Source organism: Grampus griseus, assembly GCF_964374135.1.
Source record: "Grampus griseus genome assembly, chromosome: 2".
In the NCBI taxonomy this organism is placed as follows: domain Eukaryota; kingdom Metazoa; phylum Chordata; class Mammalia; order Artiodactyla; family Delphinidae; genus Grampus; species Grampus griseus.
Genome location: NC_139018.1, coordinates 76280639 through 76306551, shown reverse-complemented (window position 1 = coordinate 76306551; position 25913 = coordinate 76280639). Strand labels below are relative to the sequence as shown.

Sequence of the window (25913 nt, the reverse complement as noted above, 5' to 3'; positions counted from 1 at the left end):
CAAACTCAGAGCCAGGCAAAGCAAGATGATTGGCCAGAGGGAACCTGGAAGAAATGCCCCATATAAGTGATTCAAGCTACCACTGGGGCACGACTCTCTCTCTGAGCCCGCCCCTGTGTGTCTATTCACAAGTAATTTCTTTTTCCCCTTCTAATAAACACTTTACTTGTTTCACTACTTTCTGTCTCTTTGTTGAAATTCATTTCTACAAAGCAGACAAGCCAGGGCCTTGTCACTAGCCACTGACCCTCGTCATCTAATGGTTAGGATTCAGTGCTCTCACTGCTGTGGCCTGGCTTCCATCTCTGGTGAGGGAACTGAGATCTTGCTTCAAGCTGCTGCCGGGCTGAGGCCACCTGAGAGCAGAACCAGAATTAGAAGCAGAGCCTGAAGATGTAACTTAATTGTTGCAGTCTCATGAGAAAATTTTAACAAATGAGGAGTTACTTCTGATGGGTGAGCAAAGGAAGTGGTTTCTTGAGATGGAATCTACTCCTGGTGAGGGTACTGTGAAGATTATTGAAATGACAACAAAGGATTTAGACTATGACATCAACTTAGTTGATAAAGTAGCAGTTTGAGAGGATTGACTCCAATTTTGAAAGAAGTTCTACTGTGGGTAAAGTGCTATCAAACAGCATTGCATGCTAGAGAAATTGTTCGTAAAAGGACAAGTTAACTGATGCAGCAAACTTCACTGTTGTCTTATTTTAACGAACTGCCACAGCCATCCCAGCGTTCAGCAACCAGCACCCTAATCAGCTATCAACATCAAGGCAAGACCCTCCACCAGCAAGAAGATTATGACTTGCTAAAGGCTCAAATGATGGTTAGCATCTTTTAGCAATGAAGTATTTTTATTAATGTATATACATTTTTTTAGAAATAATGCTTCACACACTTAGTAGACTACAGTATAGTGTAAACATAACTCTTATGTGCACTGGGAAACAGAAAAAATTCATAGGACTGGGTTTATTGCTATGTTCACTTTATTGCAGTAATCTGGAACCAAAGCCATAATATCTTCAAGCTATGCCTGTGTACATTTTTTCTTTGTTTGCTTCATCTACTTTTAAAATTTGGTTTTAGAATAAGAGTTTGCTAAACATTTTTTCTCTTAAATATAACCAATTCAAAGCATCCATCATCTGGCCATCAGTGAGTAGGATCTTATATTCATCTCAAATAGCGACTCAAACCAATAAGCCTTTCCATGGCTTACCAAAGACATGAGTCATCTCAAAAAAGAGTATCCAGCCTTCACAAGATCCAGAAAGTTCACACCTAGCATTGGTCTAAGAAAGTTAAAGCCTTCATTGCTATACGCGGTGAAAATGGTGTCTCCAGTTTCCCAGGAAAACGTGGGATGCCTCCAGTTACAGACTCGCTGATCTGTGACACCAGGTAGGTGCTACTGGAATGGAATTTTTTTTTGTGGTACGCGGGCCTCTCACTGTTGTGGCCTCTTCCGTTGTGGAGCACAGGTTCCGGACGCGCAGGCTCAGCGGCCATGGCTCATGGGCCCAGCCACTCCGCGGCATGTGGGATCTTCCTGGACCGGGGCACAAACCCGCGTCCCCTTCATCAGCAAGCAGACGCTCAACCACTGTGCCACCAGGGAAGCCCGGAATGGAATTTTTTGAGCACTGAAAAAGCAACAAAAATTGAGATGACAAAGGCCGCTTAGGAACTGAGACTCCTTCTGACAAATTCCCCTGAGAGCTAGCTGGTTATTAGACTGGCCACCAAGTTGCACCTGGGTAAGTGCACCCTCTGGATAGCGGAGACCAAAGTGAATATTCTCGTTGGTTACAAAGCCAAGCTATCAGGATATAGAACAAGACAAAAGGAAAAACCTCATCTTATCTTTACATAGGGGACCCACAGCAAAGTTTGCCCAAACAGATGCTATTCTGGTGAGAACCATTAACTCACCAGTCTGTGAGGCCAGCTTGAACAGCAGGCTTATAGGGTCTACGCCTGTGTTCTGCCCCATAGGTTTTCCTCCGTATGACAAATGGCAAAGACAAAGAAACACAGTGCCATCTCTGAGAGGAAAAGGAGCAATACCAGAGTCACTAAGTCCAGGAAACTAATTCTGAAAATACTTTTTCCTTCTAATTTAAATTTAGAAAGAGAGAAAAGGGACTCTCACAACTTTCCCTTCCACTGAATCCTGCCGGCAGATATCCAGGAGGCTGATGTGGTAAGAAAGCTCACCTTCTGCTAGCCTATCAGATGTCCCAGGATCTCTCAGCTGCAGCAGCCTTGGGGGAAAGAGGGGTCCAGGCAGCATCATGCTAACTATGCCAACTGTTAGGGATGTCAGGGATGGGGACATCCTTAACAGGAGGAGGAAAAAACAAATTTAATTCGTATATACAGAGGTCTCACAGAAGTGGGACCTAAGAAGTATCCAAGGCAGGTAGCTTTTATACTTTTTAGACAAAGAAATAATAAATTGCTGAGGAATTGACAGAGCAAAGAAACTTAGTCTTGGGTGCTTAATCGGCGAAGAATCTAAGCAGAGTTTGGGGTTGGGGTAGTAAATTAGTAAAGAAATAACAAGGTTAGTCTATACAACCTTCCTGGCCCAGATTTCCCAATCTCTGGTGATAAGGGTGTCTCTTTCTACCTCCTAGTACAGAGAGGGTACCTTTCACATGGGAGATTTATTTACTGCTTTCAGGGAGACAAAGGGGGAGGATCAGAGCGTCCTTTTTGCACTGGCTGTTTCTTAAGTAAATTTAATTCAAAATAATCAATATGCCACTTCAGCCTATTTTGCACCGGCCTGCCCTGAGCCCTAACAGGGTCACCTATTATGAGTCAACGACACAATTCTGGAAAAATTGTAAAGGTGGGACATGGCCATGAACCAAAGCCTCAAGAGCCTCTTGGATATCTTTAGACACTTACCTAGCTTCCACCCTTCATGGAATTTAAATATGTTTTAGTTATTGTATATCAATTTTCAGGATGAGTTGTAGCATTTCTTTGCCAAAGAGCTACAGCCTTTACAGTCACTAAAAAGCTGCTGATTTAGTGTCTTCCACCTGGGGCATCCCAACTTTTATATCAAGTGATTGAGGCACACGCTTTATGGTAGCCATTATAAAAGAACTCCCTATAGCGTTACTTCTTACTCAAAAACTGCAGGCAATTAGAGCAAACAAACAAGTAACAGAAAAACAAACAAACAAACCCTCAGAAAAACAAAGGAAAGCTGTCCTTTCCACTCACAATCCTCTGGAAATGCTGAAAGGACTAATAGCATCCTTAAATTAAAATTAGCAATATTGTTGGATGGACCTAGAGATTGTCATACTGAGTGAAATAAGTCAGACAGCAAAAGACAAATATCATATGATATCGCTTATATGTGGAATCTAAAAAAGGGTACAGGGACTTCCCTGGTGGTCCAGTGGTTAAGAATCCGCCTTCCAATGCAGGGAACGCGGGTTTGATCCATGGTCAGGGAACTAAGATCCCACATGCCACGGGGCAACTAAGCCCTAGGGCCACCCACGTGGCTCAACTAGAGAGCCTGTGTGCGTCAAACTACAGAGCCCATGCTCTCTGCAGCCTGCGTACCTCAACTAGAGAGAAGCCCGCGCGGCGCAATGAAAGATCCCCCATGTCGCAACAAGACACGATGCAGCCAAAAAACAAAAGAGAAATACTTATTTATAAAACAGTAACAGACTTAGAAAACAAACATGGTTATCAGGGAGTAAGGTGGGTGACGGATAAATTGGAAGATCGGGATGACATATACACACTACTCTATATAAAATAGATAACTAATAAGGACCTACTGTATAACACAGGGAACCCTACTCAATATTCTGTAATGGCCTATATGGGAAAAGAATCTAAAAAAGAGTGGATATGTATAACTGATTCACTTTGCTGTACACCTGAAACTAACACAACATTGTAAATCAGCTCTACTCCAATAAAAATTTTTTTAAAATAAATAAATAAGGGGCTTCCCTGGTGGCGCAGTGGTTGGGGGTCCGCCTGCCGATGCAGGGGACACGGGTTCATGCCCCGGTCTGGGAAGATCCCACATGCCACGGAGCGGCTGGGCCCGTGAGCCATGGCCGCTGAGTCTGCGCGTCCGGAGCCTGTGCTCTGCAACTGGAGAGGCCACAACAGTGAGAGGCCCGCGTACTGCAAAAAATAAATAAATAAATAAAATCAGCAATATTGGGAATTCCCTGGCCGTCCAGGGGTTAGGATTCAGCGCTTTCACTGAGGTGGAGTTTGTTCAATCCCTGATTGGGGAACTGAGATCCCACAAGTGGTGTGATGCAGCCAAAAAAAAAATGAGCAATATTTTCGGAAACGCTTGAGCTCTCTTGTCACAGCTGCTCCCACCCACTATCCTATGGCTCTACAGGCCACTCTCTCAGGAATACATAGGTTATCCCCCTGTGAATTGATAACTGTAAGGCATGTGCATTTGGAATTTCACCTCCAATTCTAGACTCGTCCCGACCACACACAGACGAGACAAAATACTGCGAGGGACTCATGTGCTATACCCAGCCCTGTCACCAACAGGTTAAAGCCATCCCCGCACAACATCTTTCTAAACAATTTCTTCATCATTGTCAACCAGGGGATTTTAACTATTGGAAGAGACATCAGAGAAAACCTGTTCTTGAACCTCATTGGAAGGGACCTTATCAAAATACTGTTAACAACAAATACAGCAGTAAAACTCCAGGAAATCAATCATTGGGTTCATAGTTTACAACTGAAGAAGCAATTCAGAATTCTATGTAATTGGAAGGCTATTTCAATACAAGATCTCAAACTGAGGATTCTCAGAGATCCTTCAGAAACTGCTGATCTTCAGAAGCAGAGAGCTAGCCTAAGACCTGTGGAACAAGCAGATGATCACAGATAGTGGACTGCTTCTATCCAAGATGTTGGACCAAAACTCCTATCCATTTCTTGTTTGTTTTTTTAATCTGCTTGCTTATAATTCTTCTTCTTCTTCTTGTCTATAGACCTCTTGGTGTCATTCACCCATAATGAACCTTTTTCTCGTTTCTTCTCTCCTTATTACAGTTGTTAGGTCAGAACATACTCATTCTAAAAAGGTAAATATGTGACGTGATGCATGTTAATTCTATGGAAGGAATTCTTTCACAATGCCTGCGTATATCAAATTGTCACGTTGTAAACTTTAAATATCTTACAATTTTATTTGTCAATTATACCTCAATGAAGTTAAAAAGAAAATATCCATTCTAACGCCATTTTTAGATTATCGCAAATCTTAACCACTGTTCCCACTGACTGCTGGATATACCAACCGTCACCAGACCCCCATGATAAAACCCTCTGGGCAATTCTGATTTCGTCAAATGAGACCGCAGGCAATCACAGCCAATGGCATTTCTACCTGTACCTGCATGGAAAATTGACTCCAAAGAAGTCAACCGATGATTTTGCTAGTGTCCCTCTCTCCCAGGGGGGAAAAAAATTTATGAAAATCTATTGTTCAGACCCTAGATAATTCTAAATTTGAACTCAGGAATCTTTGTAAGGTGATGAGCCAAATTCTTAGCACCTGAAAGAGACTAGTAGAGATCCAAACACGTAAGACCTTGGTTCCAACCTCATGTCATAAACAACTCTTTTTTCATTGGATCTCTGTCTGTCTCTCCTGGATACTACTTCCTTTGTGATCAGGATACCTGGTCTTGTTTGCCTCAGACGAACATGTCAGGAACATTAGGAATAGTATTCCAAGACTTGTCTGTAATTGACCCTAATTCCATAAATCACCAAGCCTGGAATTCCAACTTAGATATGAAGTCCAGATGAGGCCATTCTGGATTATTTAGGTGCACTGCTTGGAAGAATTACTGGCTCAATTTTTATTTGACTAATCAGAGCAGTGTTCCCATCAGTGGGAATCATACAAACTGAAAAGACTTTAAGAAACCTATTACTGGGGGGAAGGATAAATTAGGAGGTTGGCATTAACGTATACACACTACCATAAATAAAATAGATAATCAACCAGTACCTACTGCATAGCATTGGGAACTATACTCAATACTCTGTAATAACCTATATGGGAAAAGAATCTGAAAAAGAATAGATATATGCATATGCATTAACGGAATCACTTTGCTGTACACCTGAAACTAACACAGCATTGTAAACCAACTATACTTTAATATAAAATAATATAAAATAAAAATTTAAAAAAAAGAAACCTATTACTAACTCTGGCAGAAGTTGTTAATGATACCACCTCTGCCCTAGATGGAATACAGATGAGTCTCAACTCAACAGCATGAGTAGTGATGGACAATCATATTGCTTTAGATTTCTTGTTGACTAGTCACAGTTCTGCCTGTGCCAGTGCTAATACTTCTTGTTGTACTTGTCAATGAAATAGGCAAGTTTAACAGGCTATCCATTGCCTTAAAGGAGAAGCTATTTGGATGTCTAAGGTTGAGCTTCATGGCCTATGGGATTTGTTCTCTGGGCCTGGGTTGGGCAACTGCCCTTCGTGGTTGCAAAGCACCTCAGAGAGGCTATTGCTCTCGTTTTAGTGATAGTGGGCATTATGCTGGTCTGTTTCAGAGTCTTAAATGCTTCTATGCAGCCTCTCTCTCATCAGATGATCACCATGATGATACAATAGAAACGTCAAGAAGATCTTGCAATACAGTTGACTATGAAGATAACTGAACCAGTTTTGAGCAATGAAGATCTGGAATTCTAGCTTTCCTTAAGTGGGTCAACCTTTTGGAAGTGAGAGAATGAACAAGAAGAGGGACTGAGACACCAAATAGACAAATAGACAACAGCCAGACTATATATAAAGATAAACTTCTGACCCCAAATCTGCAGCAATAAATCCAGGAAGCCAACCCACTATACATAGCAAACCAGTCCAGGAAGCCAAAAAACAACCCCAATAGCAAAACAGGATGGCTGTTTGCCCAAAACAGCTGTGACTTGATTAATAACTGAAAGCTTCCCTAATTTTTGTCCCCACTTCCCCAAATTAGGACCAACTGGAGAAAGCCAGATATGCGCCTCTAGCTGTAGATTGTCCTGCTTCTAGTTAGGCCACCTCCAGCTCCATGCCAACAGCCTCCAATTAGGGCACATCTGAAAACTGCCCTTTTTTCCACCATAAATCTTTCCCACTTCCCTGCTTTTGAGTCTTTGCCAAACACAACTGATAGTGGTTGACTTCCTTCTATAGTAAACTCTGAATAAATAGACTCTTCTTGTTCCCATTTGAGTGGTTTTGTTCATTTTCACATGATCTTTAAAAGAGCAAGGAAGGGGGTATGTAGAGGGTCCTCAGGGAAGGAGGGTCCACAGGGAAGGTTCAGAAAATCTCAAGGATGTTTTGCCATTAGTCTGGCTCCAAAAGCTCAGCACAGCCCCCCAAATACACACACACACACACACACACACACACACACACACACACAAATATTCCAGAGTTCCTTGTCAAACTCAGCAAGTAGCAAAGCAGAGAAAAATTAGAAGGAAAAAGTTGGAAAAGTGGAGGCAGGCAAAGAGGTGACCAGTGATTGGAAGGGGAGGGCAATGAGCAGAAAGGATGGAGGAAATACACAAAGAGACATCTGAAGCCAGTGCAGCCCCTGCACTGGCTCCGCCCTGACCCCACCCTGGTTCCCTGCAATCCAGCTGCCCACAGAGGGGAAATAGGGTCACCGCCAAGATGACATCCTTCAACTCATCTTTTTCCATCCAGAAATCCCACATGTGACTCTAAACCTAAGATGTAAGATTTTTTTTTTTAACATCTTTATTGGAGTATAATTGCTTACAGTGTCGTGTTAGTTTCTGGTGTATAACAAAGTAAATCAGCGATATGTATAGACATATTCCCATATCCCCTCCCTCTTGAGTCTCTCTCCCACCCTCCCTATCCCACCCCTCTAGGTGGTCACAAAGCGCTGAGCTGATCTCCCTGTGCTATGCGGCTGCTTCCCACTAGCTATCTATTTTACATTTGGTAGTGTATATATGTCCATGCCACTCTCTCACTTCGTCCCAACTTACCCTTCCCCCTCCCTGCGTCCTCAAGTCCATTCTCTACGTCTGTGTCTTTATTACTGTCCTGCCCCTAGTCTAAGATTCATTTTTAATGACTGATTATATGGAGAATGGAAAGGACAGTGGTGGAGGCTGAGTTAATGACCAGCACTTCTCCCACCTCTAGCTCTTCCTGTCTTGTAGAGAGCTCCATCCTGGCTGCAGGGACCTCGTCCTGACTCTCTGCATTTAGGCCACTCCCTGTCTAACAATGACTTACCACACGTCTTAGAGCAGAACCGGGCAAGAAACTGCAGGGAGGGAGGCAGAATCAGGGATCTCCATCTTCAGGTCCCTTCGTCTGGGGACTCTTCCTCTCCCATCCTTCCCTTTGGCTTCAGACACTGAAAGTGTTTGGACATAAACACTTAAGAGCTGATTCTCAAACAATCATGCCTGAGGAAGTATGCTGGGTCTGAGAATATTTGGGGGCACATGAGAGGCAGCGAGGCAACTTCGACAAAGCCGTGTTCTGTCTCCAGGTCTCAGCCTCCCTTTCTGAGCTTCCTCCCCTGCTCATCTCCTCCACACATCTGTGCAGAAGCTCCTTGCTTCTTCTCTTCTTTCATCTACCTCCTTAAGAATCCAAAATCATTTAGAACCCAGTTAAATTGAATATATACTTTAAGCCTTATTTCCAAACATAGAATAAAATTTTTATCTTCTTATCAAAGAACTTCATATGACGAGGGTGGATATAGACGCATTTTTTTGGAATAGGGGAATGCAGTACCTGACACCCCGAAATCTCACCCAAGAGACTGTGATAAGCCCGAGTGTGAAGGGGAATGGTGTGTGGAGAGGACATCCAGTTGCAGGCAAGTGAGAAACATGGGGATGGTGTCCTGAGCTCCGGAAGGTATGAATGCGACTGACATACCCAAGCCCTTAGGATCCTGAGCTTGTCCTCCTAGAGAAGGGACTGTGCAGCGTCAGGTTTCATAAGACTCTTTGCAACATCCCCCTGCTCTTCCTGTCCCCAAGCATGCCTGAGCTATCCAGGTCCCCAGCCTGCATTCTCGTGAGGGGTGGTGGGAGGACCAACTTGAATGTTCAAGGCAGGCTCCCAAGACTACATCGCATCGTGAAGATGCATCAGTGACTGGCTTGATCGGCGGCCGGGGTGGGGGGGGGGTGTAGGGTGGGGTGGGGGGGGGGTAGTGAAGGGAAGTGCGTGTTTGCCTCCTTCACAGAATGCTTGGAAATTAACCTCTGAAATCCCCTTAAATTCAAAGGCAGCCCAGGAAGGTTAGAACTATACTGCACCTGCGGGCTCCAGGCCCCAGGGAGCCTCCTTATAGACTGTGTGGCAAAGCCCACACACACCTCCCGCACTCTTTTCTCAGGTGGGGCGTCTGCCCCACTCCCAGGTTATGCAGTTTTCCTGGCTCCTTTTCAGGAGTGAGGCTCTGGACTCTGTACTGTCTGGAACCAACTCCACGGAGACAGAGGTTACTGTGGATGGCAGTAATTTGGGAGTCCCTTAGGAGTCCAACAGCGTGGCCCCTCAAGCCTGTCACAAAGCTATGCATTTATCAGCCTTAATTGAGAAACCCATCGTACAGTCTTCTCCCAATTTCCACCTCCTGCCCGTGTTGCGGATATCTCGGCTTCTCTGTGCACCGATGCCGAACAGAAATCTGCTCACGGGCAGGCGGCCCCGCAGGGCCCCTTGGCTTGATCGGAAGCTCGGGAATCCCTTTCCACGCCAGCCTCCTTCAGGAAAGCGGAGGGTCGGAGGATATCTGAGTCTAGATCGCCACCGACTCCCTGCCACAGGGCTGAGCCCGATCACACCCGGCCCGCCGACTCGGCCGCGGAACTCCGAGCCTGCGGTGGAGAACGGGGGAGAGGCTGACCTAGCAGCTGCAGAGGCTTCTTTTGCCTTGAGGACATCTCTTGCCCGCGCCGGCCTGGACTTCCACTCCGAGAAAACACTAAATATTGGAGGATCAGAAAGAGGGCATACGGAAGTCGCGACGCACCCGTCAGCACGTACGGTGAGTCTCCCGGAGTGCACTCTCTGACCTTTGACCGTCCCCGTATGGGAACTTCGGTTCCAATCTGGAGATTTCCCTACAAAGGGAAAATTCTGATGTGGAATTCTCCCTGCAAAGGGAGATTCTGACGTAAGGCGCCGCTTTGGGGCAACGGTGCAGGTCGAGTGGGACTCGGAAGTCACGTTTGGGCGGGTCTCCGCCATATGTTTCTCGTTTTCCTTTTTGAGCATCCCTTTGCTGTTTCCGTTTACGGTTTATGTTTTATGTGTGACTTCCAGCTGATGAGGTGCAGGTTTATGTTTTGACTTGAGCACGCTAACATTTAACGTCTGTTACCAACTGCTCAAGCCAAAATGGGAAGCGCTTCCTCTAAGGTTCCACCCCTACCTGGGAACGCTTAGGGAAAATTTTAAAAGACTGGTCGACCTATAGCTATGATCCAAAGACAAAAAAAAAAAAAAAAAAAAAAGGCCTGAAATGGGTCTCCTACAAGTAGATCTTTATTGCCAAAGGATGGGGAAAATGGACGTGGTTCCCTAATGTTCAGGATTTTATGCCCCTTTTATTATAATCCAGCTCTAGGTGCCTCCATAATCAAAAGTCTAAGGAATCAGGGACTTCCCTGGTGGCGCAGTGGTTAAGAATCTGCCTGCCAATGCAGGGGACCCGGGCTGGTCCGGGAAGATCCCACATGCCACGGAGCAACTAAGCCCTTGCGCCAAAACTACTGAGCCTGCGCTCTAGAGCCCATGAGCCACAACTACTGAGCCTGTGAGCCACAACTACTGAAGCCTGCGTGCCTAGAGCCCGTGCTCCTCAACAAGATAAACCACCACAATGAGAAGTCTGTGCACCACAACAAAGAGTAGCCCCTGCTCGCCACAACTAGAGAAAGCCTGCGCGCATCAACAAAGACCCAACACAGCCAAATAAATAAATAAATAAATTAATTTAAAAAAGCCTAAGGAATCAGAAAGACAAACAAAAAGCCCCACAAAAACAAAAAACTCTCCTGACATTCTTTTTTTTTAATAAATTTATTTAACATCTTTACTGGAGTATAACTGCTTTACAACGTTGTGTTAGTTTCTGCTGTATAACAAAGTGAATCAGCTATATGTATACATATATCCCCATATCTCCTCCCTCTTGCGTCTCCCTCCCAACCTCCCTATCCCACCCCTCTAGGTGGACACAAAGCACCGAGCTGATCTCCCTGTGCTATGCAGCTGCTTCCCACTAGCTATTTTACATTTGGTACTGTATATATGTCAGTGTTACTCTCTCACTTCATCCCAGCTCACCCTTCCCCCTCCCCGTGTCCTCAAGTCCATTCTCTATGTCTGCGTCTTTATTCCTGTCCTGCCCCTAGGTTCATCAGAACCATTTTTTCTTTTTTTTTTTAGGTTCCATATATATGTGTTAGTATACGGTATTTGTTTTTCTCTTTCTGACTTACTTCACTCTGTATGACAGACTCTAGGTCCATCCACCTCACTACAAATAACTCAGTTTCGTTTCTTTTTATGGCTGAGTGATATTCCATTGTATATATGTGCCACATCTTCTTTATCCATTCATCTGTCAATGGACACTTAGGTTGCTTCAGTGTCCTGGCTATTGTAAATAGTGCTGCAATGAACATTGTTGTACATGACTCTTTTTGAATTACATTTTTCTCAGGGTATATGCCCAGTAGTGTGACTGCTGTGTCATATGTTAGTTCTATTTTTAGTTCTTTAAGGAACCTCCATACTGTTCTCCATAGTGGCTGTATCAATTTACATTCCCACCAACAATGCAAGAGAGTTCCCTTTTCTCCACACTCTCTCCAGCATTTATTGTTTGTAGATATTTTGATGATGGCCATTCTGAGCGGTGTGAAGTGATACCTCACTGTAGGTTTGATTTGCATTTCTCTAATAATTAGTGATGTTAAGCATCATTTCATGTGTTTGTTGGCAGTCTGTATATCTTCTTTGGAGAAATGTGTATTTAGGTCTTCTGCCCATGTTTGTATTGGGTTGTTTGTTTTTTTGATATTGAGCTGCATGAGCTGCTTGTATACTTTGGAGATTAATCCTTTGTCACTTGCTTCGTTTGCAAATATTTTCTCCCATTCTGAGGGTTGACTTTTTGTCTTCTTTATGGTTTCCTTTGCTGTGCAAAAGCTTTTAAGTTTCATTAGGTCCCATTTGTTTATTTTTGTTTTCATTTCCATTTCTCCAGGAGGTGGATCAAAAAGGATCTTGCTGTGATTTACGTCAAAGAGTGTTCTTCCTATGTTTTCCTCTAAGAGTTTTATAGTGTCTGGCCTTACCTTTAGGTCTTTAATCCATTTTGAGCTTATTTTTGTGTATGGTGTTAGGAAGTGTTCTAATTTCATTCTTTTACATGTAGCTGTCCAGTTTTCCCAGCACCACTTACTGAAGAGGCTGTCTTTTCTCCATTGTATATTGTTGCCTCCTTTATCAAAAATAAGGTGACCATATGTGCATGGGTTTATCTCTGGGCTTTCTATCCTGTTCCATTGATCTATGTTTCTGTTTTTCTGCCATTACCATACTGTCTTGATTACTTTAGATTTGTAGTATAGTCTGAAGTCAGGGAGCCTGATACCTCCAGCTCTGTTTTTCTTTCTCAAGATTGCTTTGGCTATTCGGGGTCTTTTGTGTTTCCATACAAATTGTGAAATTTTTTGTTCTAGTTCTGTGAAAAATGCCATTGGTAGTTTGATAGGGATTGTATTTAATCTGTAGATTGCTTTGGGTAGTAGAGTCATTTTCACAATGTTGATTCTTCCAATCCAGGAACATGGTATATCTCTCCGTCTGTTTGTATCATCTTTAATTTCTTTCATCAGCCTCTTATAGTTTTCTTCATGCAGGTCTTTTGTCTCCTTAGGTAGATTTATTCCTAGATATTTTATTCTTTTTGTTGCAATGTAATGGGAGTGTTTCCTTAATTTCTCTTTCAGATTTTTCATCATTAGTGTATAGGAATGCAAGAGATTTCTGTGCATTAATTTTGTATCCTAAAAAAAATTGTATCCTGCTACTCTACCAAATTTATTGATTAGCTCTAGTAGTTTTCTGGTGGCATTCTTAGGATTTTCTATGTATATTCTAATGTCATCTGCAAACAGTGACAGTTTTACTTCTTTTCTTTTTTTTTCAGTACGTGGGCCTCTCACTGTTGTGGCCTCTCCTGTTGCAGAGCACAGGCTCCGGACGCACAGGCTCAGCGGCCATGGCTCATGGGCCCAGCCGCTCCGCGGCATGTGGGACCTTCCCGGACCAGGGCACGAACCCATGTCCCCTGCATCGGCAGGCGGACTCACAACCACTGCGCCACCAGGGAAGCCCTACTTCTTCTTTTCTGATTTGGATTCCTTTTATTTTTTTTCTTCTTTGATTGCTGTGGCTAAAACTTCCAGAACTATGTTGAATAATAGTGGTAAGAGTGGGCAACCTTCCCTTGTTCCTTACCTTAGAGGAAATGGTTTCAGTTTTTCACCATTGAGAACAATGTGGGCTGTGGATTTGTCATATATGGCCTTTATTATGTTGAGGTAAGTTTCCTCTATGCCTACTTTCTGGAGAGTTTTTATCATAAATCAGTGTTGAATTTTGTCAAGAGCTTTTTCTGCATCTATTGAGATTATCACATGGTTTTTATCCTTCAGTTTATTAATATGGTGTATCACATTGATTGATTTGCATATATTGAAAAAACCTTGCATTCCTGGGATAAACCCCACTTGATCACAGTGTATGATCCTTTTAATGTTCTGTTGGATTGTGTTTGCTAGTATTTTGTGGAGGATTTTGGATCTATGTTCATCAGTGATATTGGCTTGTAGTTTTCTTTTTGTGTGACATCTTTGTCTGGTTTTGGTATCAGGGTGATGGTGGCCTCATAGAATGAGTTTGGGAGTGTTCCTCCCTCTGCTATATTTTGGAAGCATTTGAGAAGGATAGGTGTTAGCTGTTCTCTAAATGTTTGATAGAATTCACCTGTGAAACCATCTGCTCCTGGGCTTTTGTTTGTTGGAAGATTTTTAATCACAGTTTCAATTTCAGTGCTTGTGATTGGTCTGTTTATATTTTCTATTTCTTCCTGGTTCAGTCTCCAAAGATTGTGCTTTTCTAAGAATTTGTCCATTTCTTCCAGGTTGTCCATTTTATTGGCATATAGTTGCTTGTAGTAATCTCTCATGATCCTTTGTATTTCTGCAGTGTCAGTTGTTACTTCTCCTTTTTCATTTCTAATTCTGTTGATTTGAGTCTTCTCCCTTTTTTGCTTGATGAGTCTGGCTAATGGTTTATCAATTTTGTTTATCTTCTCAAAGAACCAGCTTTTAGTTTTATTGATCTTTGCTATGGTTTCCATCATTTCTTTTCATTTATTTCTGATCTGATCTTTATGATTTCTTTCCTTCTGCTAACTTTGGGTTTTGTTCTTCTTTCTCTAATTGCTTTAGGTGTAAGGTTAGGTTGTTTATCTGAGATGTTTCTTATTTCTTGAGGTAGGATTGTATTGTTGTAAACTTCCCTCTTAGAACTGCTTTTGCTGCATCCCATAGGTTTTGCATTGTTGTGTTTTCATTGTCATTTGTTTACAGGTATTTTTTTATTTCCTCTTTGATTTCTTCAGTGACCTCTTGGTTATTTAGTAGTGTACTGTTTAGCCTCCATGTGCTTGTATTTTTTCCAGTTTTTTTTCCTAAAATTGATATCTAGTCTCATAATGTTCTTGTCGGAAAAGATACTTGATACGATCTCAGTTTTCTTAAATTTACCAAGGCTTGATTTGTGACCCAAGATATGATCGATCCTGGAGTATGTTCCATAGGAACTTGAGAAGAAAGTGTACCTGTTGTTCTTGGATGGAAGGTCCTATAGATATCAATTAAGTCCATCTTGTCTAATGTGTCATTTAAAGCTTGTGTTTCCTTATTTATTTTCATTTTTGATGATCTGTCCATTGGTGAAAGTGGGGTGTTAAAGTCACCTACTATTACTGTGTTACTGTCAATTTCTCTTTTATGGCTGTTAGCATTGCTTTATGTATTGTGGTGCTCCTACGTTGGGTGCATAAATATTTACAATTGTTATAACTTCTTTTTGGATTGATCCCTTGATCATTATGTAGTGTCCTTCTTTGTCTCTTGTAATGGTCTTTATTTTATTTATTTATTTATTTATTTATATATATTTTGTGGTACGCGGGCCTCTCACTTCTGCGGCCTCTCCCGTTGCAGAGCACAGGCTCAGGACTCGCAGGCTCAGCAGCCATGTCTCACAGGCCCAGCCACTCCGCAGCACGTGGGATCTTCCCAGACCGGGGCATGAACCCGTGTCCCCTGCATCGGCAGGCGGACCCTCAACCACTGCACCACCAGGGAAGTCCATGGTCTTTATTTTAAAGTCTATTTTGTCTGATGTGAGAATTGCTACTCCAGCTTTCTTTTGATTTCCATTTGCATGGAATGTCTTTTTCCATCCCCTCACTTCCAGTCTGTATGTGTCCCTAGGTCTGAAGTGGGTCTCTTGTAGACAGCATGTATATGGGTCTTGTTTTTGTATCCATTCAGCCAGTCTATGTCTTTTGGTTGGAGCATTTAACCCATTTACATTTAAGGTAATTATCAATATGTATGTTCCTATTACCATTTTCTTAATTGCTCTGGGTTTGTTTTTGTAGGTTTTCCTTCTCTTGTGTTTCCTGCCTAGAGAAGTTCCTTTAGCATTTGTTGTAAAGCTGGTTTGGTGGAGCTGAATTCTCTTAACTTTTGCTTGTCTGTAAAGGTTTTAATTTTTCCATCGAATCTGAATGAGATTGTTGTAGGTTTTAGGTTTTTCCCTTTCATCACTTTAAATATGTCCTGCCACTCCCTTCTGGCTTGTAGAGTTTCTGCTGAACGATCAGCTGTTAACCTTATGGGGATTCCCTTGTATGTTATTTGTTGCTTTTCCCTTGCTGCTTTTAATATGTTTTCTTTGTATTTAATTTTTGATAGTTTGATTAATATGTGTCTTGGCTTGTTTCTCCTTGGATTTATACTGTATGGGACTCTCTGCACTTCCTGGACTTGATTGGCTATTTCCTTTCCCATGTTAGGTAAGTTTTCGACTATAATCTCTTCAAATATTTTCTCAGACCCTTTTCTTTTCTCTTCTTCTTCTGGGACACATATAATTTGAATGTTGGTGTGTTTAATGTTGTCCCAGAGGTCTTCGAGACTGTCCTCAATTATTTTCATTTTTTTTTTTTATTCTGCTATTATATCTTCCAGGTCACTTATCCATTCTTCTGCCTCAGTTATTCTGCTATTGATTCCTTCTATAGAATTTTTTATTTCATTTATTGTGTTGTTCATCATTGTTTGTCTGCTCTTTAGTTCTTCTAGGTCCTTGTTAAACATTTTTGTATTTTCTCCATTCTATGTCCAAGATTTTGGATCATCTTTATTATCATTACTCTGAATTCTTTTTCAGGTAGACTGCCTACTTCCTCCTCACTTGTTTGGTCTGGTGGGTTTTTACATTGCTCCTTCATCTGCTGTATATCTCTCTGTCTTCTCATTTTGCTTATCTTACTGTGCTTGGGGTCTCCTTTTTGCAGGCTTCAGGTTCATAGTTCCCATTGTTTTTGGTGTCTGCCCCCAGTGGGTGAGGTTGGTTCAGTGGCTTGTGTATGCTTCCTGGTGGAGGGGACCTGGTGTCTGTGTTCTGGTGGCTGGAGCTAGATCTTGTCTTTCTGGTGGGCAGGGTCACATCCGGTGGTGTGTTTTGGGGTATCTGTGAACTTAGTATGATTTTGGGCAGCCTCTCTGCTGATGGATGGGGTTGTGTTCCTGTCTTGCTAGTTGTTTGGCATGGGGCGTCCAGCACTGGAACTTGCTGGCCTTTGGGTGGAGCTGGATCTCAGTGTTGAGATGGAGATCTCTGGGAGAGCTCTCGCAGACTGAGATTACGTGGGGCTGGGAGGTCTCTGGTGGACCAATGTCCTGAACTCCACGCTCCCACCTCAGAGGCTCAGGCCTGACACCAGGCTGGAGCACCAAGACCCTGTCAGCCACACAGAATTATCAAGATATTGGACACTGGCAAGTGAAACCACAAGAGAAGAGGCCCACGCTATGCCTGGTCCTACTGAGCAATTTTCAGACTTCAGCTCATTCTGGCAACAGGGCGACTGTGTCGGTGAACCGAGGCAGGATGGGGTCTGTGAGGTGGGCAGCGCTCAGCTGGTGTGCGGTCTGAGGGGCCTGGTCGAAGCCCTTGGGGAAGGCCGCCAGCGGCCGGACTCTCGCCTCCTGCGGCTGTGGTCTCTTTGGGGTCTCCCTCCTGGTGTCAAGTCGCTCTCACTCCTGCTTTGGCAGCCGTGCCTTTACCCTGAGCTTCTTCGTGAGGCTAGCGCTCCCTGAGGTGATGCGCGAAAAGTGTGGGCCTTGCTGAAGCACGAGAAATTGGGGCCTCTCCTGACATTCTAAATGATCCTCTTCTATCTCCTCCCAGCTCTTAGAGTTGGGGGGTGGTGGTGCTGGACCGAGCTAACCCCACCCCTGCAAGTTCCCTTACTCTTTCAGATTCTTCTGATCAAACTAAGACCCCACCTCCCCAGAGAGACAGTCCCTGCTGGGACAACATTTTATCAGCCAGTCTGCCCCTGTTATCAGAGCCAATTTGAGCACTACCTGGTTTAAATTTTAGCTATGAAACCATGACCACAAAAAGAGAAAGATGATTTTTAACAGTATGGCCACAATATTCTTTAGACTCTGGAGAAATTTGGTTAAAATAAAACTTTTCTTAAAATTGCAAAACCAGTTCTTTTTGCATGTGCAGTTAGAAAAAGCTTGCTTGTTAAAATACTTTTCTTCAAAATTCTGACCCTGAGAGAGAAAAATATGCCTAGGACAAAGCTTGAAGTTAACTCTTATCATGTCCTTGAGCTACAGACACAGTCCACTTTGCCTGAGACTTCAGCCTTGGGTTAATTAGTAGAATTTCAAGCCAAGAGAGAAAAAAAGAAAAAAGAGGAAAAGAGACATTTAAATCCCAAGTAGAGACTATGAGATGTCTGTCTGTCTGGATATATGTGTATGTCTCAGTATGTGTTTTTGTCTTTGGATAATATTGTTGAGGTTAATTTGTAAATGAACTCTATTTAATTGGCTTAAATGAAAAGTAAGCACTTACAATCAAACGATTCTAAATGCAAGAAAAATTAAATAAATTTCAGGTTCATGTGGACTGGGAAATATTCAGTACTAAATTAATACTTGGTATTAATGTTTAAGTTTGTTGATCTAATTAATATAGACATGTCTTTAGAGCCATCAACATTAAGTATAATGCTTTTATTGTGCCTAGGTTTAATATAAACGAAATAAGATCTTATTATACCTGTTACAAATTTGTCAGCAATGAAAATAACTCGATATGAAGAAACTTTTAAGAAAAAAAAATTGCAAGTGAGATAAGAGTTTTGGGTGAACTTTAGGAATAATTATGTTTTAGGAATATTTGCTTAAGAATGATCTCTCCAAATATTCGACAACTTGAAAAGTTAGACTGTGCTAAATTAAGTTAAAGGATGGAAGTTTATTAAATAACTAGGCCATTTCCAAATAAAATAAGGTACTGAAACATTAATTACTGAACATTGGCTTCCTTTTACAGAGAAACAAAAGGTTTAGAACTATTAAAAAATGTGTTGGTGACACACTGAGATATTTTCTATAAGAAAGCATGTTCTTCAAAAATTATTATTTGGATGTATGTTTACCAATCTACAGAGTGCTGATATAAAGGACAGTTCATGGTTGCTTAAGGAAAGTAGGACGTGTGTTTTTAGTAAAGAAGGTATGAGGAATGGAAATGCATTTTATTAAGAGAAAAGGAAGTAAGTCTGACTTAACAGGTGGCAGTTTCTGAATGGGAAAATAAAGTGATGGATACAGAAAGTGATAAAAAAGGTTTGTGGAAAGTGGACCCTGAGAAATGAGTTTTATACATGGTACAAGTTTCCTTAAGATGTTGAACTGCCTTGGATGACAGATTTTAAGCTTCTTTACCTTTTAAGTGATCAGTTCGATATTTGCCTTTAAAATCTTTTATTGTTACTTTGGCTAAGGGAATAACTATTATTTCACAGAGACATATGATCTTATCTGACTGAGTGTTCTAAACTCTTTTGATTTTTTTGATAAAACTTCCCAAATCAAAACTGTAATGAAGTTTCTCTGACCTCTAGCTAACTTTGGGGTGCTTCAAAGGGCCCCTGAAATATCCCAAAGAGAGATATTACACTAATTAAGTTCATTTCATATGTTAAAAGTACGTGGGAAATATTGTCAAACGTGTAACAAATCTTCTTAGGTTATATTATATGGTGATTTTTACTAATATAGATATTCTAGAAATTGTATAGAGTTTCAAAAAAATTCTATGTCCTGGTAAAATGTTATCAGTCATACTTCTAGTTATTATCTTAAGTGTCATATGTTACAACAGTAACCAAGTTACCTTGTTAATTACATTGTAATCAGATTTTAAACTTCCTTAAATCTTTTGTCGTTATAGATATGGTTTCACTCTGATGCCTTTGCAAAAATGCTTCCTCTTCAAGAAGTTTTATAAAAAGGACTTTTAGATAAATACAAGTTTTTGACTTTCAGACCATAATGCTAAACTGGATATAAAGAAGCTCTTCTCGGGACTTCCCTGGTGGCGCAGTGGTTAAGAATCTGCTCTGCCAAGGCAGGGGACATGGGTTCGAGCCCTGGTCTGGGGAGATCCCACAACTAAACCTGTGCACCACGGCTACTGAGCCTGTGCTGTAGAGCCTGTGAGCCACACTACTGAGCCCACATACTACAACTACTGAAGCCCGTGTGCTTTGAGCCTGTGCTCCGAAACAAGAGAAGCAACCACATTGAGAAGCCCGTGCACCACAATGAAGACTAGCCCCTGCTTGTTGCAACTAGAGAAAGCCTGCAAGCAACGATGAAGACCCAACACAGCCCCAACGCAGCCAATAAATAAATAAATAAATTTATTAAAAAAAGAAAAAAGAAGCTCTTCTCCTCAAGCTACTTATGGTTTACAACAATTTGGTAATTTACACCTATGGGTAAAATTAAAACATTTATCTTTTCTCTCTATCTGCTTGCTCCAGAGACTGGAAACTCTTGGGTCCCCAGAAGCTTTAACAGATAAATTAGGAAGGCTACCTCAGTAACAGGTACAGAAATCTCAAGGTATTTTCGGGAACTTGAAAAGGGAGGAATTCACCTAGATCTGGTATGTGAAATCTGTGACAAGCCCTTGGTGTGACTTTCCTGAGAGGTCTTTTAAAAGTTCAGTCTGAGGGCTTCCCTGGTGGCGCAGTGGTTGAGAGTCCGCCTGCCGATGCAGGGGACACGGATTCGTGCCCTGGTCCGGGAAGATCCCACATGCCGCGGAGCGGCTGGGCCCGTGAGCCTTGGCCGCTGAGCCTGCGCGTCCGGAGCCTGTGCTCCGCAGCGGGAGAGGCCACAACAGTGAAAGGCCCGCGTACAGCAACAACAACAACAAAAAAAGTTCAGTCTGAGACTCCTTAAAAAAGTTTCAGCAAGCAAAAAGCCTATATAATCAATTATAGTTATATAAATTATCAGGGCAAGTTTATTGAGACCAGATTGAAATTTGGTTCTCTCTCTCTGTTAAGAGAACAAAGTTTTCTTGGAATGCTGCTTTAATAACAGACTATGTATATTTCCTTGCCTTTAAGTGATTTTCATTTGCTTTTAAAATCTTTTGTTACTTTGGTAAAGTATTATTTCACAAAGATCTATAAAGATTATTGCACACATAGATCAAGTTCATTCTGCTTCTACAAAAATTAACCCCTCATTGTCAGACTTTTGCCATCTTGATGTCCTTAAAACATAACAACAGTCTACTCCTAAATCAGGGAATTGAAAATGGGTGAACAATCGCTGTCAATCAGACAGGGTTATGGGAAATCCAAGACAGCTGCTTGGCTTTTTCCGGTTCCCTGACAAACCTCATTTTTTATTTGATGGGATAAAGCCTTCCCTGGCTGCAGGGTTAATGCCCTCACAATAAAGAAAAAAAATTATGTTTTACTGAATATTAAATTCTAGTTTTGTTAATTAAGGTCTGTGTTTACCAAGACTCACTTCCCAGATAGTTCCTTGCTATTATCTTATATTGCTAAAAAGTTTAATTGAATTATTAAAGGACGCTCTAAGTTTGTTTCTAAAGTTTATCTCAGTAATCTGTCTTTGGATGGAGATCAGATGCCCCACGACCTACAAACAGGGGATTATACATACTGGAAAAGACATAATTTAAAGGACTATCTCCAAACTGGATGGAAGGACCCTTATCAGGTATTCTTAACTGGCTCATACACAGTAAAATTAATGAGAATTAACTCTTGGATTAATTTCCACTCACAAAGGGCCCCTGCACTGGACTGGCCTATAGAGAGGACAGCTGACCTCAAAAGCACCTTAAAACAATGCTCAAACAGAAGAGAAACTACATTCACACCAAGATGAGAAAAAGACAACATCAGAAATAGCTTACCCAAGATCCTGGACCTGACTCATATTCTCATTTAGAATGTTTTCTTGACCTCTTGGACCTTTGCATATGAATCAGATGTTTTTCTATCATAGGCACGATCCTATGCTAGTTTTAAAAATCAGTCCAGTCGTTGGGTTTGTGGCCAATTACCTATGTCTAGTACTTCTGGGTTACCTGAGTGGATTTCTCCAGTCCAAGGCTCTAATTGGTTGACTCTTAGGAAATTTATCTTAAAAGGAAAATTATAGTCATGTTCAGGCCACTATTGGTATTACTAAATGAGATCCCCTCACCTGACCGATTAATAATACCTGCTCTGACCCTGACCATAAATATGAATTTTCCTCTATTACTCAAAGTTCAATCAGAGCAACAAGCAAAATTTCAGCCAAGGAATAAAACCTCCCACAATTATGGGATGGATTTATGTAATTAACACCAGTCTATGGGAATTTAACATGAAAGGTTCCTCTATGCTGGGAACAATTAAATCATACTAATCAGTCTAGTAACACTAGGAAACTGGGCTAAGCATCTTATGGACAGTGCCAATATATAGTTTCCCTGAAGAATAGGGACTGGTACAGAACAGACTAAGTCAGATGACCTGGGATATACTGGGCTACACCTAATGGAAGATCTTGGCTTATTTCTTACTTACGATTTTATTAATACTGACAGCTATGCTATTTGTATTTTGCCTATTTCAAAAAAATGATTGTTTCTTACATTACCAAATGTGTGACTGAACCTCTGATAAAATGATGATATATAGTTCCATATGAGATCAATGATTGCAATAGTCTAACTCTAGGTGTGAGAAGCGGCAACACGAGAGAATATTGTCCTGGACCATACAAGATTAGGAAGACAGGTGGTCCAGAGACTTCTGGATACTAGTAAAGGCCTAGTCCAGCAACAGCACATGGAGTAGCTTATCAGCAAAATCTTTGCCAGACCTGGGAATGAGCATTCCTAGCTCCGTGGGACAAAATGGTCGTGAAATGCCCCAAACCATGGTTGAAATTATGACCATAAAGGGGCCCTGCTGACTGAAAACTGACACTTGCCATCTACTTCTACAAGGATTAAACCATGAGCTGCTGTAGCTATTGACTTTCAACACCCCCTACAAGGAGTTCAGGGTGGAGATCTTAAATGCCGCACTCTGTGCTCTGGGAAAAACTGACAGGACAGGCCTTCAAATAGTTAAATACTTTCAGGAGAAGATTTTATGAGCCCCAATTCTTGCATCTTCTCATACCTAGAGAAACACTAACATCATTAACAGTGACACTGTGGTGTGATTTTAGGCAAGTCTTTTTATTGCTAAGAACTTGAGTTTTCTGAGCTGTGTTAGATTTGGGATGCCACCAGCCATTCTCAAAACAATGTCTGCTGGCAGCTGGTACCTGCAACCTTACTTCTTAAAGGTCTCCTCTTGTAACTATTACACTTTTAGATGATAACATTGCTTTAGATCATATGTTAACAAAAAGAGAAAACACATATGTAGTGACCAACAGCTCCTGTTATCTATATGTTAATACCACATCAAAGGTTAAAACCTACTTTGATGAAACTAGATAACCAGCTACCTGGCTACAAGTCTCCCCAAAGCGCCAGGCCTAGACTGAGTTTCAGGCTTATTCTCCTAAAAGGAAATGAGATCTGTTTTTTCTATTAACATTTAGGTTGTCACTCCTCCAAATACTTCTAACAGAGTCTGTTACACCTACATCAATCACACTGGGCTAATAGAAGAGGACATAAAATTATATATATGACCAAATGGCTCGATTCCTTTAGACAGGGTAACCCAAGCACTGACTCTGTCTGGACCAGGATCAACTACTACCAAACGCAACATGGCTCTTAATCCTGCTTGGGCTCCCGGCTACAATAATTCTTTTTTTTCCGGTATGCGGGCCTCTCACTGTTGTGGCCTCTCCCGTTGCGGAGCACAGGCTCTGGACGCGCAGGCTCAGCGGCCATGGCTCATGGGCCCAGCCGCTCCGCGGCATGTGGGATCTTCCCAGACCGGGGCACGAACCCGTGTCCCCTGCATCGGCAGGTGGACTCTCAACCACTGCACCACCAGGGAAGCCCTACAATAATTCTTTTAATAATCTTTGGCCTCTGTTTTTTTAAACTACTTGTTAAATTCTGTCTCTACCGGATTACAATAGGTTCACATCAAGACAATGATGATGCAAAGATTCCAGCCATTTCTCAGAACGGATCCTGCCAAAACAACAGAAGTCACCCACCCTGGGGCCCTTAATAAGACAGGATGAGAGCTCCATGACCCCAACTAGGTTGGGTCTACGAGCCCCTTGCCAGCCTGAAGAAGCTATAGAGGACACACCGTCATCCCTCATCCTCCCAACAAAGACTTCTTGGGGTTCATGTCTCTTGTGGGCCGGGGTGGGTGGGATTTAAAATAGGAGATAGATGGGCCCCTGGGCCGGACAGCTGGTATTTGTCAAGTGGAGCAAAACTGAAGTTTTGTCCTCAGCCAGACAAGAACGACACCTGTTTCCCTTCCTCCCTTGATATGGAGGGAATGACTAGCAGTGGGGAATTAGTTTGCAGCAAAAATAGAAATGAAGTTTTCCCTCTCCTGAGAACAAGGAAAACAAAGGGAGCAGGCTAGAGAAGAAACATAAACCGGCCTGAAAGAGTTAATCACTCCTAGGTTTTTTTTTTTGTTTGTTTTTTAACTGTTACTAATCTGTAGTGTCTGTAACTAGATTTGTACTTCACAAAGCTAACCTATTACTCTTCAACACTATGTGAATTACATCCTGCACTCCCTTGTAGCAAATCACCCTTTGTAGCATTTGCATTTCAGAAGAAAAAGTCGCAGGCCAATAACCCAGAGACAAAAGGACCCAATTACCAGGCTGCCTGATGCCAGCTGTGACTGTTTTGAGATAATGCAGGAAGAAGAATGTAAGACCTTCACTATTTTGATCCTTATCATATACCCTGCGGGTCCCACATATAAGATCCTCTCTGATTCCCGAAGGAGGGGGGGGCACTGGTCTTGAGGCGCTAGCCTGCTGTGTCTTCCCTTCTGCCTGGCAGAAGAATAAAGCCATCTCTCTCTTCCTCCAAAATCTCTGTCTCCGTATTTCTGTTCGGCATCGGTGCACAGAGAAGCCGAGATCTCGGCAACACCCACACCACAACACTTCACCTCACGTGACAAATCAACTACAAAAGGGCAAAAAGCAGTTCAAGGCTGTGCAGGTTCCTGTTGATTATCCCCATTTTATAACACTTTCCATTTCTCCTTCTGTCCATCCCACCCACATACACCCAACGGCACACACTGGGAAAGAAAGGGGCTCCAACATCTGAGCACAGGCTGACCTTTCCCAGAGGGTGGCTCTGACCTGCGTGTGAGCCCGCCACGTGCAGTCGTCTGGACTCCAGAACACACAGAGACAGGCCCCAGTCTCCCACCTCCACCTCCCAGCCTTCCCACACTATCACAGTGTTCCTCAGCCCCAAGGACAGAGCGCCTTCTCCATATGTCCTTTCCCACCCTGATTACCAGCCCTGGGTCTTCTTAAATGGAGGCCAGATATTGCCCAGGGTGTCTGAGGAAAGACAGAGACTTGGGTGTCTGGGGTTCCTGATTGGAGAAGACCTAATTACCTAATGACCCTTCAGCCTGGGTTGGTCAGTGGTCTCTTGGTTTGAACCATTTTAGGAGAGTCCCCGCACCCCCTGCTTCCCTTCTAGAGCAAGCCCCAGTGCCCTCATCCCTCACATAAGGGATAGCCCACTTGTGCCAGCTCTTCTGATGGCTTATCACTGTGGCGTTAATTGTTGACCAGGGCTCTTGTGTGAAAGAAAACAGCTGAAAAGAGAGGAGGGCAGGGCACCCGAGGGATGTGGGAACCTCAAAACCGCAGCCTCCACTAGAGCTACATACCTTTTCTTCTCCTGAGAAGAGCTAAGCAACGAAATCAAGGACTATGTTTAAGATCCAAGTGCTGAGAATTCTCTCCAACAGAAGCAGCCTCTAGAGTTGTAACATAAACCAGACCCTGAGAAGAGCTCCAGTAGAGATGAGGGTGGAGTTATTTGGAAGCAACAAGAGGAAAGGGGTGGAGTGAGGGGGAATCAGGGAAGATTTCAGAGCAGAGATTACCTTAGGGAAGACTTTTAAGGATACAGA

The 25913-nt window shown here is 42.5% G+C and overlaps 1 long non-coding RNA gene across 1 annotated transcript; it reads right to left on the bottom strand.

The window, feature by feature from the left end:
* Positions 1 to 951: 951 nt before the first annotated feature.
* LOC309818729 lies at positions 952 to 25794 on the bottom strand. Its single transcript, XR_014296371.1, has 4 exons — positions 25668 to 25794; positions 8336 to 8459; positions 2224 to 2345; positions 952 to 1649 (listed from the first exon to the last, which is right to left on the bottom strand). It is a non-coding gene; the product is annotated as an uncharacterized lncRNA (long non-coding RNA).
* Positions 25795 to 25913: the final 119 nt, after the last annotated feature.